At 43.5% G+C, this 5,920-nt stretch overlaps 1 protein-coding gene and 1 long non-coding RNA gene across 2 annotated transcripts in view; both read left to right on the forward strand.

Moving 5' to 3' along the window:
- The window catches only part of mdn1 (midasin AAA ATPase 1), a 1,030,807-nt gene that overhangs the window by 577,093 nt on the left and 447,794 nt on the right, over nucleotides 1-5,920 (forward strand). The gene's annotated exons all lie outside the window — the stretch shown is intronic.
- The window catches only part of LOC116705900 (uncharacterized), a 12,200-nt gene continuing 11,378 nt past the window's right edge, over nucleotides 5,099-5,920 (forward strand). Inside the window, exon 1 of the long non-coding RNA XR_004336079.1 lies at nucleotides 5,099-5,109. This is a non-coding gene — a long non-coding RNA (uncharacterized LOC116705900). The remainder of the gene's footprint in view (nucleotides 5,110-5,920) is intronic.

A 5,920-nucleotide genomic window follows, 5' to 3' on the forward strand; every position in this document is an offset into this window, starting at 1 on the left:
CACAGCCTATGAATATGGTGTTGAGTGCATATTGAAATCTCTGGAGGCATTACGGTAAGCGTACCTGACTCATTTCCGTTTCCTGTGCCTTTGTGTTGTTTGCGTGTTGGTAGCTCTGCTGCTCACGACATACCAGTTCAGGTTGTTAGATTTGCTATTACAGCGGCTAACTGTCCGCTAAACACTTATTCTTATAGCAGTTCTGCCTAAGCACTCACATATCTTCTCATTTTTTTAGCGACTTTTGTTAAATAACAGCTGTTTTAACGCTTGGTAGCTAACGCTACCATACTTTAGCTTAGCCGCTAACGACTTTAGCCTAGCAGTTAGTTATGTCGGCCCCCTCTCTGACTTTCTCCTGCTCGATGTGTGAGATGTTTAGTTACTCCTCTGCATTCTTTAGCAGTGATGGCGTGTGTAACAAGTGTAGTTTATTTTTGGACGTGGAGGCGAGGCTTAGTGATTAGAAGTCCGATCCGCACCCATGACAGATCAGTCGTCAGTACTGTGCTAACCCCCCCCGGTAGTCGGCACGGGCCGGCCTGAGTTAGCCTTGGTAGCCGTTCCTCGCGAACCCGGAGCAGCCAGACATAGTGCGTGGGTTACTGTGTGAGGACGAGGAAGAGACAGTCGTAAGCTTCCAAGACGTCGGACCGCCACCAGCCTGTTGCGTTTCTAACAGATTTTCCCCACTCAGCAACCCCCCCGCTGGAGAAACCAACTCTGGTTATCGGCAGCTCCATCTGAAAACGTGAGTTAGACGAAGCCGGCGGCCGTAGTTAAGTGCACCCGGGGCGAGCGGCGACGTTGAGTCTTATCTGAAACTGCTGGCTAAGGATAAACGTAAATACCAGCAAGATTGTTATTACGTTGGCGTTAATGACTCCCGGTTACGGCAATCGAGGTTACTAGATTAATGTTGAATCGGTGTGTACATACGCGAAGTCACTGTCGGACACCGTAGTTTCTCTGGACCCCTGCCAATCTAACCAGCGATGACTGTATAGCCCATGTCGTCATTTCGCCGCTGATATCGAGGTGGTGTCCAGATAATGAGGGGGCTTTGTGGATCACTGGCAGTCTTTCTGGAAGGACCTGGTCTGATTCGGAGACGGCATTCACCCACTTGGCTGGAGCAGCTCTCATTTCTAGAAACATTGACAGTTTATTGGTGGACCTAATCCTTGACAATCCATATTTGGGACCAGGAGGCAGAGTCCCAGTCTAACACACTTCTCTGGTGTACCTAGTAAAAATCCCAAGTGACGTGTCTGCCCCCCGACCATTAAATTATTTAAATCAAAGGTAACAGAAAGGAGCAGTTGCATGAAAACCTCATAAAAATTAAAACCACAAGTGCAATATTCAAAAGAATAGGAGATTAAATGACTCTTAAACATCAATCTCTCTCTTCTAAAGGTGTACTAGTAAATGATTGAATCAGATTCTAATATGATTTATTTTGTCTTACTGAAACCTGGCTGGGTAATGAATATGTTAGTCTAAATGAGTCCCCACCCCCAGTCATATCAATACTCACATTCCTCGAGGCGCAGGCCGAGGAGTGGAGTTGCCGCTATCTTTGATTTCTATCTACTAAGTACTCTACTAAACTAATTAACTCATTTGAAAGTCTTGTTCTAGTCTTTCACCCCAATTGGAAATCAATGCAACCAGTTCTATTTGTTATAGTGTACCAGCACCTGGTCCATACTCTGAATTTTTATCCGAATTTGCAGAGTTTCTATCGAACTTAGTGCTAAAAACGGACAAAGTTATTATTGTAGGGGATTTTAATATTCATGTGGACGATGAATGATAGCCTTAGCACTGCGTTTATCTCTCTATTAGATTCATTGGGCTTCTCTCAAAGTGTACATAAACCGCCTCACCGTTTTAAACCACACCCGACTTGTTCTGGGGTATGGTGTTGAAATTGAACATTAATAGTGTTTCCCACAGAATCCCTTCCTATCTGACCACTGTTTGATAACTTTTGAGTTTTATGCTGAACTACACGCCGTAGGCAAAACATCCTAAACAGATGTCTGATAGTGCTGTAGCTAATTTAGGATGCGATTCCGTTAGCATTTAATTCATTACCAGTCCCAAAGTAACGGAGGACTCCTATGCTATTAGTCCCTCCCAAATCGATCATTTTGTTGATAGTGCAGCAGGCTCGCTACAAGAATGTCTAGACTCTGTGCCCCTCTAAAAAGAAGATAATAAAACAAAGAAGGTTAGCTCCATGGTATAACCTGAAACTCGCAAATTAAAGCAAATATCGCGGAAACTTGAGAAGATCTGGCGCTCCACCAAACTGGAAAATTCTCGTTACCTGGCAGTAGTCTTAAAACTATAGGAAGGCCCTCCGTAATGCCAAGCAGCGTATACTCGTCATTGATAGAGAATAGGAACAACCCCAGGTTTCTTTTCAGTTACTGTAGCCAGGCTAACAGAAGGTCACAGCTCTACGAGCCAAGTATTCCCATAGCTTAGAGTAACGACTTTATGAGGTTCTTCAATGTAATTTAACTATTAGAAGCAAAATCACCAAGACCTGCCTTAAACTGGCTTATCTCTAAACTCAGGATGTTAGAAACAGCTGTAAAACCAGATACATGTTTTGACTGCTTTGCTTCACTTGTCTTTATCAATTTATTCAATTATTTCTTCATCTAAGCCTCAACCTGCCTCTAGATCCCATCCCGACTAGGCTACTTAAAGAAGTTTTACCATAGTCAACACTTCACTACTGAATATAACCAATTTGGCTTTATAACCGGCTTAGTACCACAGTACTTTAAAGTAGCTTAATTAAACCTCTTCTGAAAAGCCAAACCTTGACCAGATGTTTTAGCCAACTATAGACCTATATCCAACTTCCATTTCTCTCTAATTCTTGAGAAAGCAGTCGCCAAACAGCTGTGCACTTTCTGCATAGCAACAGCTTATTTAGATTTCAGTCAGGATTTAGAGTTCATCATAGCACAGAACAGCACTGTGAAAATTACTAATGACCTCCTATTGCTTCAGACAAAGGACTTATCTCTGTACTTGTGTTATTAGATCTTAGCGCTGCATTTTGATACCATGACCATTTATCTTATTACAGAGATTGAACATTTAATTGGCATTAAAGGACTGCTCTAAGCTGGTTTAAGTCTTATTTATCAGATCGTCTCAGTTGTTAATGTTAACGATGAATCCTCTGTGCACGCCAAGTTAGTCTGGAGTCCCCCAGGATCTGTGCTCGTTCCAATCCTGTTCACTTATATATGCTTCCTTTAGGCAGTATTATATAAACACTCCAAACTTTCATTGTTATGCAGATGATACTCAATTATATCTATCAATCAAGCCGGATGAACTAATCAGTTAGCTAAACTTCAAACGTGCCTTCAGGATATAAAACCTGGATGACCTGTAATTTTCTAATGTTAAACTCAGATAAACTGAAGTTATTGCTCTCGGACCCAAGCACCTCCGTGACGCACTATCCAAAGATATAGTACTCTGGATTGCATCACCCGGCCTCCAGCACCCTGTGAAGAATCTTGGAGTCATCTTGATCAGGACATGTCCTTTAATTCCCACTTAAAGCAAATTTCAAGGATCGCCTTTTTTCACCTACGTATATTGCAAAAATCAGGAATATCCTGTCTAAAAATGATGCAGAAAAATTAGTCCCATGCATTTGTTACTCTAGTTGGATTACTGCAATTCTTTACTATCAGCTGCTCGAAAAATCCTAAAGACTCTACAGCTGATCCAGAATGCTGCGCACGTGTTCTGACGGGAACCAGAAAGAGATCACGTTTCTCCTGTTTTAGCTTCTCTGCATTGGCTTCCTGTAAAATTTAGAATAGAATTTAAAATCCTTCTTCTCACCTACAAGCTCTTCATGGTCAGGCTCCATCTTATCTTAAGGACTAAGTACCTAACAACCCTGGGAGAGACTACGCTCCCAGAATGCAGGGTTCTGGTGGTGCCTAGAGTCTCTAAAAGTAGAACGGGAGCCAGAGCGTTCAGCTATCAGGCTCCCTCTGTGGAACCAGGTTCCAGTTTGGGTCCGGTGAGGCAGACACCGTCTCCACATTTAAGAGTAGGCTTAGACTTTCCTTTTTGATAAAGCTTATGTTGGGGCATAGAATCGAATATTGTTAGGGAGTAGTAGTTAGTCACATATGTTCTATAATAAACTAAAGGGAGACTTGGCATACGCCCCGATCCGGTTGGGGGGAGTTCTGGCCGACCGGGCTGGAGCTCTCTTTACCTTGTCTCTCTTGGTTTTGTTGTAATAATAGTTTTAGACAGCTGGGACTTATTTTGATACTCTAGTTAGGGCATAGATCGAATAATGTTAGAGTAGTAGTTAGTCACATAGTTTTCAGATTTATCTATCATATAATCAAGAATATAAAGAACTAAGGGAGACTTGGCATACAGCCCGATCCGGTTGGGGAGAGTTCTGGCCCGGCCGGCTGGAGCTCTCTTTACCTCGCTCTCTTGTTTTTGTTGTAATAGTTTTAGACAGCTGGGGACTTATTTTGATACATCTTGGCATAGAATCGATATTGTTAGGGAGTAGTTAGTTAGTCACATAGTTTTCAGATTTATCTAACATAAATCAAGAATAATAGAACTAAAGGGAGACTTGGCATACAAGCCCGATCCGGTTGGGAGAGTTCTAGCCCGGCCGGGCTGGCTCTCTCTCTTTACCTCGCTTCTCTGGTTTTGTTGTAATAGTTTTAGACAGCTGGGGACTTATTTTGATAACACTAGTTAGGGCATAGAATCAATATTGTTAGGGATTAGTAGTTAGTCACATAGTTTTTCAGATTTATCTAACAATAACAAGAATATAATAGAACTAAAGGGAGACTTGCATACAGCCCGATCCGGTTGGGGAAGATTCTAGCCCGGCCGGGCTGGAGCCCTCTTTACCTCGTCTCTCTCTTGGTTTGCTGTATATTTTAGACAGCTGGGGACTTTTTTGTACACTAGCCTCCTCTCTCCTCTATCCTTTCTCTTTTCATTTATGTGCATCCATGTCCCAGAAATGCGTGTTACAACCTATTTCTGGGGAGTCATTCCCGGAGTCCTTATGTTCTTTTTTCACCACATGTTCCCTTGGATCAGAGAGGCTCCGAAATCAGGTAGCAGCTGTCGCCTGGTCCCGCTACACGTTCTGTGATGCCATGTTCAACTGCTACACTGCGGTGCCCTGCTACGTCCTGCAACGTCCTGCAACGTCCTGCTACGTCCTGCTACGTCCTGCTGTGCCTTGTATGCCGCACAGCGCCCTGCTATGCCATGAACTACTACAAAGAACTTCTACAAACTACTAATTTTTTCTATTTTTATTGCCACTCTTCATTCTAACCCCAACCGGCCCGTCAGCACCGCCTACCAGAGCCTGTCTGACCGAGGTTTCTGCCTAAAAGGAGTTTTTCCTCGCCACTGTCGCACTGTTCTTGCTCTGGAGAAACTATTAGAACTGTTGGTCCTTGTAAATCTGGAGTGTGGTCTATCTGTAAAGTGTCTTGAGATAACTCTTGTTTATGAATTGATACTATAAATAAAATTGAATTGAATTGAATTGCATGTGGTCTTGCGAGAGATGGCATCTCTACCTTTATGGCCGCCAGTTTACGCTGAGAACGGACCCCCAGGCCTTAACAGCTCTGCTCTCCTTTACTGGCACCGGTCACAAGCCGCTGAGACTGCATCGTTGGTACGACCGTCTTCGCCAATACGACTACACGCTACAGTTCACCCCGGGCCAGGATAATGTTGTTGCAGACCTCCTCTCTCGGTCAGTTCCTGCCCAGACCCCGCCCGACAGCGTCAACCACATCGAAAGTGAGATTATTCACATGCTACACACTCCGCTTGAGTCAACGGTCACTCTGCAGGA

Source organism: Etheostoma spectabile, chromosome 18 (assembly GCF_008692095.1).
Source record: "Etheostoma spectabile isolate EspeVRDwgs_2016 chromosome 18, UIUC_Espe_1.0, whole genome shotgun sequence".
In the NCBI taxonomy this organism is placed as follows: Eukaryota; Metazoa; Chordata; class Actinopteri; order Perciformes; family Percidae; genus Etheostoma; species Etheostoma spectabile.